Source organism: Eurosta solidaginis, chromosome 1, assembly GCF_040869045.1.
Source record: "Eurosta solidaginis isolate ZX-2024a chromosome 1, ASM4086904v1, whole genome shotgun sequence".
In the NCBI taxonomy this organism is placed as follows: Eukaryota; Metazoa; Arthropoda; class Insecta; order Diptera; family Tephritidae; genus Eurosta; species Eurosta solidaginis.
In genome coordinates, this window is record NC_090319.1 from 134,203,926 (window position 1) to 134,217,969 (window position 14,044).

Below are 14,044 nucleotides of genomic sequence, written 5' to 3' on the forward strand. Positions count from 1 at the left end.
ATTTTTTTGGCAAGTTTACAAAAACAAATCTACATGGCACACAAATTAATATAGAGACAAAATGTCTCAATTGTGTTGTTAGTGTAGAAATTAGAAAAACTGAATTAAGCATGAAAACAAATACCAGCAGGATGGCCTAGTGGTTAAAGGCTACTGCAGTTTCACCATGTGATTCACGGTTCGAATCCCGGTGAAACCTTTGATAACATTACAAAATTTACTGATGATGATTACGTTGGCGGTTTTCGAAATGGGTCAATCACAATATGCCAGTAAATTTTTCTTTCTTTTCAGTTTAGAAAACATAATAATTGAAATTCAATTTTTATAAGCCGGTGTTAAGCTCATGAATTCTTAAATATAAGTTAATAAGCTTATTTTCAGCATAATTAGGTATTTGTTTTTCTAAAATGCTTTTAAGTTCTTTGATACAACTATCTTGTTTTACTGGGTTATTGATTTTATAAACGTGATAATTAGACAGTTTTTCTGTTTGAATGTTGCAGTTATTTACGTATTTTACGCTATTTGTGGTGTTTACTACTTTAATGATCGGATTACTAGTATCAACTATACATTTCGCTGTGAAAACACCGTCAGAAATCTCTTGAGAATCCACGAAAAGTGGTTCTGAGTTTTTTCCCAAGGCGACAATTCCATAAACTTCGCAACTAGGTGGTATAGCAAATGTATCGCTTTCCATTCCGTGAAGGATGGGAAGTGCGATCTTTTCATTGCCTATCCAGAAGTAAATGCAATTTGTTGCATAGCTGATATCGCATTTATTTGTTTTTAGGAAATCCCTACCAAGTATTCCATCTGATGGAATGTTGAAATCATTGCCTACCACGTGCAACGTATGTTTGATATACAAATTTGAAAAGTGTAAGTTAGTTGTAAAAGTACCTAATGTAGAAACTTTATTTGTAGTTACTCCAGTAATATTAATTGTATCATGTTATTAATTGACAAATTTTTATTAAGAGAAGAAATTTTAATTAACGAAATGTTGGCTTGTGTATCGACTAGAAATGTACAAAATTTGTTAGTGCCAGTAATATTTATTTGTATAAAATTGGAATAATTTAAGTTAAGACAATAAACGTTTTTAGAAGAATAACTGTGAGCTGAATCAGTTAGTAATTTGTCTCGTCCTCCCCCAGTGTTCGCTCGTGAGGGGCTTCCCTGTTTAAAGTCCGGACACTTGCATTTCTACCTCTTTTATTGGAAGTGTTAGAACCGTTATTATTGCTATCCGCCGGAAGGGAAATTTTGCCATTGATTGCCGCGATTGAAGTTGTTGCCATAGTTACTGTTACTAAAAGAGGGTCTATTTTGTCTATAATTGTTAAAGTTACCACTTTGATTATGGAAATTTCGACCTCGGTTATTACCTTCAAAATTTCTGAACTTGTTATTGTTCCGTGCCCTAAATGCTAAAACTTGGCGTTCTTTTATTTCATCGAATCAGTTTAGCTACTACGTCCTTAGAATCAGAAAAATTGGTTGAAGCGAGGATTGATTTGACTAAACTTGTTTTTGCGTTCAATCGGCAAACGTTAACTGTTTGCTCGATGGCCATTTTATGGGCTTTGGCCTGAGTAATCCCTTCGATAATGAGCGAACGCTCTAAAGAATCAGACAATTCCTCGACGCGTTTTGCAATATCGGTATAATTATTATTATTAACTTGCAAAGCTGCAATTTTTCCGACCACAACTTTGGAGTTGTCGGGTTTTATACGGTTACGTAGCGCTATTTTTATATCATTAACTGAAAGTATTTGAGTAGGTATTGCTTCTCGAGCTTTACCATCGAGTTTGGATTTAATATATGAAATACAAGTGCCAGTTAAATTTTCGTCGGCAAATTCTTCGAATAACTCAATTTTATTAATGAAAGATTCAAGACCCAGGGGCTCACCGCTATAATTTTCACGCATAATACCAGCACACTTGCTGATAAACGATCTTTTTTCCTCAGGAGTTGCCATATTTGTATCGGAATTAGGGGGATTTGAAATATGTGTTTCGGACAATTCCTCAAATCCGTGAAATTCTCCGGACAAAGAAAGTCTAACAACAAGGTTTTTGTTTGTACTGGACGAATATGTGGTTGAGCCTTCGGAAACTGGGCTTTTAAAAACAAGATTTTCGGAATCGGAACTTTCGTAATTAAAATTTTTGGAATTGGAATCTGAATTTTCGGTATCTGAGTCTTGCTCTGAAATTTTGGGAACTACTTTCTTGTTTCTAAGAACATATGTAGTAGGAAGCAAAGAAGAAAGATTTAAACTGATTAAAGTCGAATTTGTAGAAATTGCTTACGAAAATTTAACAGAAATTGAAATTGAATTGAATGTTGATGTCCGGCAATTTAATGAAATAATGAATATTTAATGATAAATTGAATGTATATAGAAGTAATTTAGTTTAAATTGATTTCAAAGGAAAATATTTTATTTTGGTAAAAGGACTTGGCTGTTGATAGCGGACGCACCACACCGCTTTTATTAAAATTGTATGGTTTTATTTTTATAGATACGGGCGCACCGCATCTTTTCAAACTTGTAATATGAATGTCCTCGGACGCACCGGGATTAAAAAAAATTCGTTGGTTGTTCACGGAACCACCGTTCACGCAAAAAAAATCTTTTTGGTTAATTACGGAACCACCGCTTTATGTAAAAAAAATATTAATCATGTTGTCCACTGTAGGGCTAAAACCGGAAAATATATATAATTTATTTAATGTATTTTAAAAATTTTTTCTCAGAAAATTTGCCAGCTGAACTGGTTTAAGAAACTTAAAAATTTTCCCGTATTTTTCCAACTCTGACTCACTGTGCCTTCCCGTAAGTTCACACATGTATATATGTATATGTAATTGGATTCATTTAACGCTTTAGGTAAAGTGATAAAAAAACAGTTTTATATATATATAATGTAAAATATTTTATAATAATTGTGAAAGTAGAAAAGTGAGAAAATATATGTAATATAACTATGTTTTAATTTTAATATTTATGAAACGTAAGAAAAATGCAATTTTAGATAAATTTTTATGTATATGAATATAAAAAATGATTTTTGTACACTGTGCGTCATACCGACTTCTGCTTTGCTTGGTTTACCGCTTGATGCTCTGTTGCTGCGCTTGGAGTTCTGCTACTGCATCTGATGTTCTGCTACTGCAGTTGATGTTGTCGATGGCGTCACTCGTCTTCCGTTATTTGGTTTTTCCTTTGGTGTACGTTGGTTTTCCGTTATTGTGGTGGCGTGGCTAGTACCATTTTTTTACTAGTTATTTTGGTACAGTTTCAGTTTTGATTTTTACCGTTCAAAATTACAGTTTTTGTATTACTTCTGCTGCCGATTAGTTTGATATTTTGTTACAGTTTACCATTTTCTAATTATTTCCGTACTTTATTAAGTCTTTTTATTATATTTTTCTGTTAAATGCTTTTATTTCTTCTAATTTTTCTGCACTAGCACGGCCAGAGAAACCACCACCACCGCCATATTTATGATGGATCCTTGAAAATTAAAATTTTTAATGTAGGTTTTTTTCTTTTTTGTTGAAAATGTTTATGTTTTAATAAGTTTTGTAATTCATAGTTTTGTATTTTTTTGGTAATTTTTCTGATTTTGTACTTTTTTTTTGGATTTTTACGATTTTTTTTTGTAGATTTTTAAATTTAAAATTTTTTTTTTTGTAAATTAAATTTTAATTCTCTAGATGATTTTTTAATTTTTGTTTAATTAATTTTTGATTTTAGGTTTTTAGCATTTTTAAGTTTTTAAGGGGCCTGCCTCTTCGCCACTATGGTCGCCATTCCGAGGCCCGGCGTCACGGTCGCCATGAAAGGTGTCCATCGTGGACACTATGAAATATTGTTCTGTGCACACACTGCTACACACACACACACGCAACTGTTATCGAACTTACTCTGTCTTTTTTTGTATTCCTTCAGTTAAATAAATGTTTGTTTAATTTTTATGTTTAATGGTTTTATTTAAACTTTGTTCTTTTACACGTTTTAGTTGTTAGTTATGCACTTAGTTTTTAGTTTCTACTTTTAACTTAGATTTTAATTTCTACTGTTAACTTAGACTTTCCAATTCATTCGCGTGTGCATAAGTTGCATCTAAACTGTCCAAATGTACCCACGCTGAGTTGCCATTTTGCACAATGCTGAATGCACTCAGGGGTGTGTTTAGTGCGTAAAGGCTGGGTAACGCAGTGCGGTTGTACTCGCAACAGTCTCAAATATGACGAAAACTTGCTAATTTCCACAATGTGCTTTACCTTGTTGGCTGTGACGAGCAAACATTTGTGAGTCTCTTCTTTGACGCAGTGCTCGGAATGCATGTGCAAGGGTTCCTCCGACCACATGTCTTCGCTGATATATAGGAACTCGGGACATTTACCCACGGTGAATCTGATTGGAGTATGGGTGGTGATTTTATTTTTTTTTTGCGGCATCGGCTACGTTTATCGCCGATGGTATCCACCGCCATTGTGAGGGTGCGGTGTTGTTTAGTATCTCCGCAATGCGATTGGCGAGAAACTGTTGGGAATTTCGCGTGGTAGAACGGATCCATAGTAATACGGTTTTAGAGTCACTCCAAAATATTATACTGTGCATTTTTCGCTCAAAACACTCTTCTATGAAACTCTTTAAACGGCTACCCATTACAGCGGCTTGCAGTTCTAATCGTGGAACGGAGATTTCTCGTTTGGGGGCGCACCGCGATTTTCCAGACAAAAATGCGACGTCGATACTGTCATCTTGCTTGATTCTTAAATATGCCACTGCAGAATAAGCTGTGTCGATTGCATCTACGAAGATGTGTAACTGTATTTAGTCTGCCGTTGAATAGCATGGTGAGAGGTATCTGGGCACTGCGAACTACTCCACGTCCTGAAAGGATCACCACCATATTGCACACTGCTTTTTAACCTCCGCTGGTAAAGGATCGTCCCATTCAATGCTTTTTTTCCAATTAGCTTGGATAAGTATTTTGACGGTAATGGTAACATTCGCCAGAATGCCAAACGGATCATAGATAGACATGGCGATAGCAAGTAGTTCTCGTTTGGTTGGACCACGTACACAATCGACGACGTATCGACATATTTTGTAGAACCTAAAATTAAATTCCAAAAAAACGTTATTGCTGTTCCAATACATACCAAAAATTTTGTCGGTCTTTGATTGGTCCATATTGACGACATTTGATTTGGCTATGGTGTCTCCTTTTAATTGTTGTTGCAGTTGCTTGGCATTGGATACAAAATTTCTCAAGTTAAATCCTGCTCTGGCATTGATGACTATAGTTTCATTAACAACTTCGGCCGCTTCTTGCTCATTGTCGAAACTGATGACCAGGTCGTCTACGTAAGCATTGTGTATCACTGCTTTGACACCACGTGGCAAGGATTGCATAAATTGATCAGTGTTTTTATTTTTCACGTACTCAGCGCAACATGGTGAACAAGTTGCACCAAATATCATGGACGACATTACGTATACTCGTATAGGCTCGGATTGGTTGCCATTCCTCCATAAAAATCGTTGCGCATTTATGTCTTCCGGTCTAACCTTTATTGGGAGAACATGGCCTCGATATCTGCAGCGACAGCAATTTTACATTGGCTAAATTTGTACATAATTGCCATTAATGATTGAGCATGTTCTGGCCCCTTCAATAGTGTAGAGTTCAGTGATGTATTTTCCACAACAGCAGCTGCATCAAATACAATGCGCATCTTATTCGGCTTGTTGGGGTTTATTACACCGAAATGAGGTAAATACCAGGTCGTAGATGTATGGTGCTATGCTTCACGCATTGTTAACGGGTGTGCATATCCCTTATCGATATACTTTGCGATTTTTGCTTTGTAGGTGGCGGCATAGCTAGCATCCTTCATCATTTTGTGTTCGACACTAATTAATCTTCGCTTGGCCATATCATAGCTGAGGGGCAGTTGGATATGGTCCTCGCGCCAAAGCAATTCTACCTCAAAACGATACCCAAGATATCTGGTGGTTTCTTTCAGAATGCGTCTGAAACGGCTGATTTCATTTGACTCCAAAGTCGCGTTTGTATGCTTGACACCAATGTTTTCAAAACTGAAATAGTCCGCAACAAGCTGATGTAATTGATATTCTCTGGCGGACTGGCGCACATCCTACTGATGGCTGGTCCGGTCCGGTGTCAATCGTATCACTAGGTGTACCTAGAAGGCTTGTAATAAATTTAACGTATATTAATACAAAAGAGATTTTGTGGGCGCTTATGTTCAGCGCTAAAATCAGATTATTCTCTTTATTGATAAAATTCATTCCTATTTATACAAAAGTTCTTAACCTATACATATATACATACTTACATTAATATTTACATGCTAAAGGTGCATGACTCAATAGTGAGGAATGGTTTGTCAGCAAATTATTATATTGACCTACATATTGTCAATATGATTCCCGCTTGAGCGGTTTGGTATGACGCATCAATATATTGGGCGACTTGGCAAATACGAATGAACTCATGGTGGTTATCTGGGTCAATTAGATATGAACGTATGTTTGTAAGTATATTTGTAATTAAGCGTGTTTGAATTGAGGGGAGTTCCACGCAATACTACAAGCTGTTATCAAGGCCTATCAACAATGACGGCTTCACGTTTTCATAATCTGCTACACACGAATGTACCAAGTGTTCATGCGCATCTTTGCGAAACGACTGCGTCGGCAGATCGAGGTGTTTCACTGTTCGTATATTCTTAAGACGAGTTTCTAGATTAACCATGCGCGAATCCTCTGTAGTTTGTTTTTCGTTGTACCACTGCAATGTGAGTGGAGCGATGCATCATCGGACACCTACGAAGTTGGCAATATTGTCTTCCAAAAGTGTGGCCCTTCATCCATCATCGCGTAGATTTTAACACTTGCCTTCGGTCCATTAACAAGGACTGGAAGGACTATGAATAGGCATGCAGTGTTATTATTTATTGACGTATTTAAAATATGTGAGTTTTCTTTTGGTGTGGAAACATTTCGATTTAGCTGCAGTAAGTACTGGCTCTGAATTATGGAGCAGCTCGTTGTGCATACGTCGACAAGAATCAATGCCACATACCCTTTTAAATTGGCTGTTACTTAAATTATGGCCAGCTTTGAGGAATAAAACACAAAGGAAGCGTTGTTTAACGAACTCCCATCTTTTAGATACCGAAAATGTTTTAAACTGACCACAAAGTTCTAGCTGATGCTCTTGATTGCATTTAACGCAGGTCGTTACGGTTTTGGACTCACCTGATTCGGAAGTGTTCAACATTCGACGTGATGTGCTAGGGCCAGAGTTTGACTGACGGTACGAAAACTGGCATGACGTCTGTTGTTTCGTTGGCGACCCATGCTAGCGCCACGACGTTGTGCTAACCTGAGGCTGAAGGGCTGTATAAGTTGACGGCATCAGACTAACAACTTTCGCCAATTCACTTAACCAATCAGAAAAAACTTGAAGATTATGATGTGATATATTCAGGATGTGACGACTCCACTCGAACTGTTTCGGGGGTGGCATCTTAAGGACGAGTAATTCCAATAGAATTGGGTTCATTAAATGATGATGGCAAATAGAAGACTTTAAAAACGCCACTATATTGCATACCTTATTTGAAAAGTCAACTATTTGTTCAATATTTCTTTCATTTATAACTGGGCACTGTTGTATCTTTTGCATCTGTACACGTAACAGTAACTCAGGACGTCCGAAATTAAATTCTAGCTCGTCTAAAGCATGTGACACCTCGTCTGGAAAAATTAGCAGTGACGAAACCTTTTGCTTGGAATTTCCACTCAGCGCTTTCTGCAATCGTATCAAATTTTGCTTGTTATTGTAGCCGAACTCTCTGGTGGTGTCAACGTAACTAGCTTTAATAATGACCAGTATTCCGGATCACCACTGAAAGTAGGCAAAGGGTAGAGTTTAGCAGCTGCATTTTCCACGTATGTCATCGTTCCTCGATATTGCTCAGCTCCTGGCTGATAAATCTGTGGTTGTGCGGCCTGCAAGGGAGGCAGCGATGGTAAATATTGGCTCGGTGGCGGTGTGTTCCCAAGGTTCACAGGAACATTCGGCATGGAGCCTAAATATGGCAATTGATGGTGATAGGCAATTTTTGTTACTGGTGAAATACTGGGGACGGTTGTGGCGACAGGAGAGGGGGAAACAATTAGCGAATTTGCTGCGCCCAAAGTTGTTTGGTATGGCATATATTCTGAAGATTGTTTGGTGGTCGTTGCGGGGCACTTGCAATGCGGAATGGTAGATACGATGGTTGAATCAACAGCGGTGGTAGAGCTCAGCTCTAAATTGTGTAAAGCATTTGCGGATGATGTCAATGTTATGGCAGATGAACCAGCTGGAAGACTAGCTGCGGCGGCATTATCTATTTCCATTCGCAATCGCTCGTTGTCACGACGTAATTCGCTAACTGACTCCTGCAGGGAATTTATGCTGGCTAACAACGCCGTCAATTCTTGTTGTGAAATTTGTGCTGATGCATTTTCTCCGGTGGCATTATTCATTTCAACCATTGTTCCGTTTAAATTCTCCTCTTACTCGGAATTTTCCGCCGAATTTCCATCGGTATTTTTATTCTCTTTTGATTTGTTCGTTGTCATCATTTATGTGAAATTTTATGAATGCGAAAATGCACTTCCTTGTTGCAATTGTTTGTTGGAATGAAAAATAAAGCAGCGAGTATTTGATGGGGCAAATGTTGACGGTTAATTTGATTTTCAGCAACAAATGTTGAGGAGTTATGTATCTACTGCAACCAACTACAACAAAGAGACTATTTTGCTGTTATGCTACAATACGAAATGGCGACGGTTGTGATGTCAACCGCGACGCTTATAAAATAAACAACCTGATGTGTTTCAACGCGACTACGGCAGTTTCGACGAATAGGCTTGACTGACTGGCAAGCAACATGAATCCAGTGCCGACGGTTGCGACGCTGACTGCGACGTTTGTAAATTAACCGATCTGACGTGCTTCAACACGACTATAGCAAAGTGGCGACGGTTGCGACGCTGACTGCGACGTTTTGAATTAAGGCAAAGATTGGTCGGAGAGTAAAGATGTTGCAGGGACGAAAAATAGTGTGAAGCAAGCTTCACAAAACCTCTAGTAGGTCACATTCACCACTTACCACAGCAGAATTTGTTAAACTACCACTGTCTGTATTTGTTATTTAACAATTATTTGTACACTTTTTATTCAGCTAATCTGTTCAGAATTTATATTTTTACACTCAAAAACTACAATCAGTGTATTTTGTGTGCTTAAATTATGTTAAAATTTGTGTTAAAGTTTGTGGTGTGGAGGAAGTGACCTTCTAGAATTTTGTTACGCTCCGCTGCTTTCCACCGAAGTTTGTGCCTGCAACATCTTTACTCTTCGATCAATCTTTGATTAAGGCAGCCTGGCGTGCTGCGAAATGACGATAAATATTTAGAACGCTAACTGCGTGTGTGAATTTCGGCAATATTTCAATTTATTGTCACAATGGACAAGTTAATTTGGACTCAAAGTTAATTTGGGACGTTGACTGCGATGTTTTAAGTTAAGACAGCCTGGCGTGTTGCGAAGTGACGACAAATATTTAGAACGTTGACAGCTTGTATGAAAATCGCCATTATTTCGATTTTTTGTCTCAATGGACAATTTAATTTGGACTCAAAGTGTAAACTTATGTCGTTGATGCTACTGGCAAGTAAAAAATCTATGGTTTTCTAGTTTTCAAAATGAATATTTAATTTATAAGCTTTGAGCGTGTTACACTTTGTTGGCGTCCAGTACTTAGCTGAACTTATAAGTTACAAAGAAAAGTTGACAACGAATAAATTGAACGAGTAAAATAGAAGAACATAAAGGAATATGATAAATATTCAGCAATACAAAATATAAGAAATAAAGAAATAAGGCAAATATTCAGCAATACGCAGGGCTGCGTTTGTTAACACGATAATGGAGCAGTTACAGGAGTGGACCACAGAGAAAAGCGTGTTGGAGGCGATGGTTCCGTGTGGGGATACGCCGCGTACGTTATGTATGTCGGGGTTATGTATGTAAGAGTTTAACCTGTTACAGTATCCAGATGGAAGTTGAGCTATAGTGACGCACGTCTCCCTAGGGAGACTGCTCTCCTCCTCTGCGAGTTCAGGGTATTTAACTTTAAGAACGGGGTTCGCCGGGCAATTCCTTTGCAATTCCACGGCTTTTCGTGGATATCACGGAGATGACTTCATAAGACCCTGGGAGGCTGGACCTCTTTAATAAGATGTCTGTTGGGATGCCGTTTTCTGTACATTCAGCAGAAACTGTTTGTTCAGTATTTCATTTTTCTCCCTAATGGGGAGAACTCTCACCTCACTATATAGGTGCTATGGGAACATAAGAAGACAGACCGTGTCAGTTCTGTGAGCGGTGTTTTGACAGGCCTGTATTCTCTTCCACTGAGTAAACTTAAGGCTCGGCGACCACATCGGAGACGCGTAGCATGCAAGCGGCCGGCCAATTACTATGTAAGTGTATTCGTATACGTGGTAAAGAGCGTCTCTTTATCTTTACCCCATGTGCTGCCGGCAAGAGATTAAGGAATTTTCTTAGCGCTCTGTAATCAAGGTACATTTGCGGATAATGTAGATAGATCCTGATCGAACGTCACATCTAGTATTGGTATTCGGTAACGTAATGCCATCGACGTGGATGTCTAATAAGGTCGACATTTATTTTGTCTATGTTCTATGTCTGTGACAATGTCAGGTTTAGCGAGGGGAAAAACTAGAGAAATTTATTGTGAAAATTATTGTGGTAGAGCGTGGTTCAAACTTTTTGCAGGCTTTTCTTTTCACGGTTTTATATATGTGTTTTCAGCACAAAAATAATACACATTATAAAACTCATAATTTCGTAAAAAATACTCAACCAAAGAACTTTTCAACGCTTGCAAAATAATATAATTACGTGTAGTTTTTAAAGAACCAAAAAAGTATTTTAGCTTTTGTTTCACCACAAAGTTTTATTTAATTTTAAACCACGCGTTATTTCACTTCTGTAAATTGTACTACTTAGCGCGTCATCAACAACTCACAGTTACCCAGCAAACACAGTTTCTAACGTTAGAGAAATATTGTAGTTTTACATTAGAATTCTAATGTAGTTCTCTAATGCATTTCGAATCGAAAACTAGTGTTGGGAACTATCGAATGAAAACTATCGAGTTATTCGATAGTTCACTAATTTTCATTCATTCGATAGTCATTTGAAATTCGTTCATTACTATTTTTTCGAATTACTAGTTTTAGGTATGAATGATTCGTTCACTACTATTTTTTCGAGTTACTAGTTTTAGGTATGAATGATTCGTTCACTACTATTTTTTCGAGTTACTAGTTTTAGTTATGAATGATTCGTTCACTACTATTTTTTCGAGTTACTAGTTTTAGTTATGAATGATTCGTTCATTACTATTTTTTCGAATTACTAGTTTTAGGTATGAATGATTCGTTCATTACTATTTTATCGAACTACTAGTTTTTGGTATGAATGATTCGCTCATTACTATTTCTTCGAATCGTTCGTTCTATTTAAATTTTTGCTGTGCATATATCAGTGTTAAAAAGATATTAAGATAAATTTAGCATACGTCAACCTAATCGACAAACGTTTTAAGCGTGGTAATTATTAAATATTTTTAACTGAGGAAGTGATTTTAACGATTTCATTTGTGTAGATATTTATAATGCGTCCTGGATTGAAGAGATCTTCCGTTTGGGAGTTTTTACCAAAAATGGCAATGAAGTTAAATGCCATATATGCAAAAAAAATTTTAAATTTTCTGGCAACACATCAAATTTAAATGACCATCTACGCCGTAAGCTTCCGTCTTCCTCAGAAACATGGTGGAATAACCATATGAAGTAAGCCGTCAATTGTCTCGCTCTAAATTCTTCTTTGTTCTATCATTCGGCTATCTGAAAATTTTTCACCAATGTTGTCCCCGAAAATGTGGTTTTTTGCATTTTTCAGGAGTGAAATATGGTAGTGTTAGTCCTTTTTTCATCTAAACCAGTAGGTGAATATCGATGGACCTTTACCGGATTTAATTACAGAGATTCATATTTGGGTATCTTTGGTGTGGGCTTCCATAAGTAAGGTCGTGCTTAACTATTGCGTTCATATTATTGATGTTTCCATTATATAAGTATGTTTAATTTGTTCCAAAAAAAATTGAAACAGGTCTTTGTTAAAACAAACTATTTGAATTCGCGTCATATCCAACAAGGATTTTCGCCTGTGCAGCGCTACTGGAGACTTTCGAAAAATGTGCAAGAACAACAAAACTATCGTATTACACCTTATTTATGTAAACACTTCGCTAAAACAATGGATTTCTAAATACAATTACGAAAAATTGTTACTCACTATGTTTGTTTTGGCCTAAAAATTAGACCACTATGATAAGAAGAATGTTGCTGTTATGGATTGTGAATTAGAATATATGAATCCGGCTCGCTTGGATTAGCACCTTCTGGTTCTAGGCCGACTCCTATTAATCCCCTGACATATTTTAGTAAATAATAACTTGGGACCATTAGTAATACATCATGAATTAACTGTCAAGAGCTTATGGGAGATCTTCTGATCAAGTTTGTATGATATATTAAAAGGTCATATGTTTTACTTCCAACTCTCAATGTCAAATCAACAGAGCAGATGGAAAGAACAATGGATTTTTAGAGATCGAAACACATTTAAAAGTATTACGATCACTTCCAAGTGTGACTGTAAAACTTTTCATCAAACCCGAAACCCATTTAAGTGCGCAAAGTTCCTACAGTTCAACTATATAATGGATAACACCTCTCCCACTTATGTCCGGTTTTTCGGTAAAAGCTTCAACTGAAGTTGAAGTTGAGGTCAGTTTACTTTAGACGCATTCTTGAATTTTACTACTCATCGCAGTTCAAGTTTTTAATTTTATTCGATGCCTAAAGTAATATAAGTTCGCACTGGTCTTGTGTATCCCTTTTGTATTGGCATTAGGTTGCACTGATATGCTGAAAAAGAAACAGTCTGTAATGGCTTTCGTAGCAAGGCATTTGTTTTTCTACTCCTACCTTTCCAAAGCGGGTAAACATTTTACCCTCTTCTGACCGTTGAAAATACATCCCTACCGTTTCAGATAGCGTACACCTTCTATCTCTTTTTATTTACTTCACCTGGTGATTCCACCATGCTCAGAACCAAGTAATCTAACTTCAGGAGAAATAGCGCCAGTAATTGCAGAAGAGGAACGTAGTTCCACTTCTCTTTCGTCAACTACTGCAGGGAGTGCAGCGCGCAGTTCGTTAACAGTACCTACCGAAGACATTTCCAATAGTGGATGTTTGAGAAGGACTGTTCAAACAAAATTATTTGTTACCAGCACACGTTCCGAGCTTTCAGAGCAAGAAAAAAATAATATTGATGAATCTCTTTTAAAGATGATTACAAACGACTTGCAGCCACTTTCCATCGTTGACAATGTAGGATTTGTAGAATATACAAAAAAGCTTCAGCCATTATATTCCTTGCCAAACAGAAAAGTTTTATCAAATACAATGCTACCTTTTAAATACAATGAAGTAAGAAAGAAACTGCATTACTTGCTCAACATTGTAATACATATTTCAGTTACAACTGATATGTGGACTTCTGATAGTCAAAAATCTTTTTTGTCAGTTATTAGTCATTTCGTTCGGGATAACAAAATGATTTCTGCAGTTTTATCAACAAAGGAAATCTTAGGAAATCATACCTCCCAAAATATAGCTACAGAATTGAAGTTAATATTTGATGAGTGGTCCGTTTTTGACAAAATAGTTACTGTAGTAAGTGATAACGGGGCTAATATTAAAAAGGCTATAATTGAAATGCTACAGAAGCACCACCACCCATGTGTAGCGCACACATTAAATTTA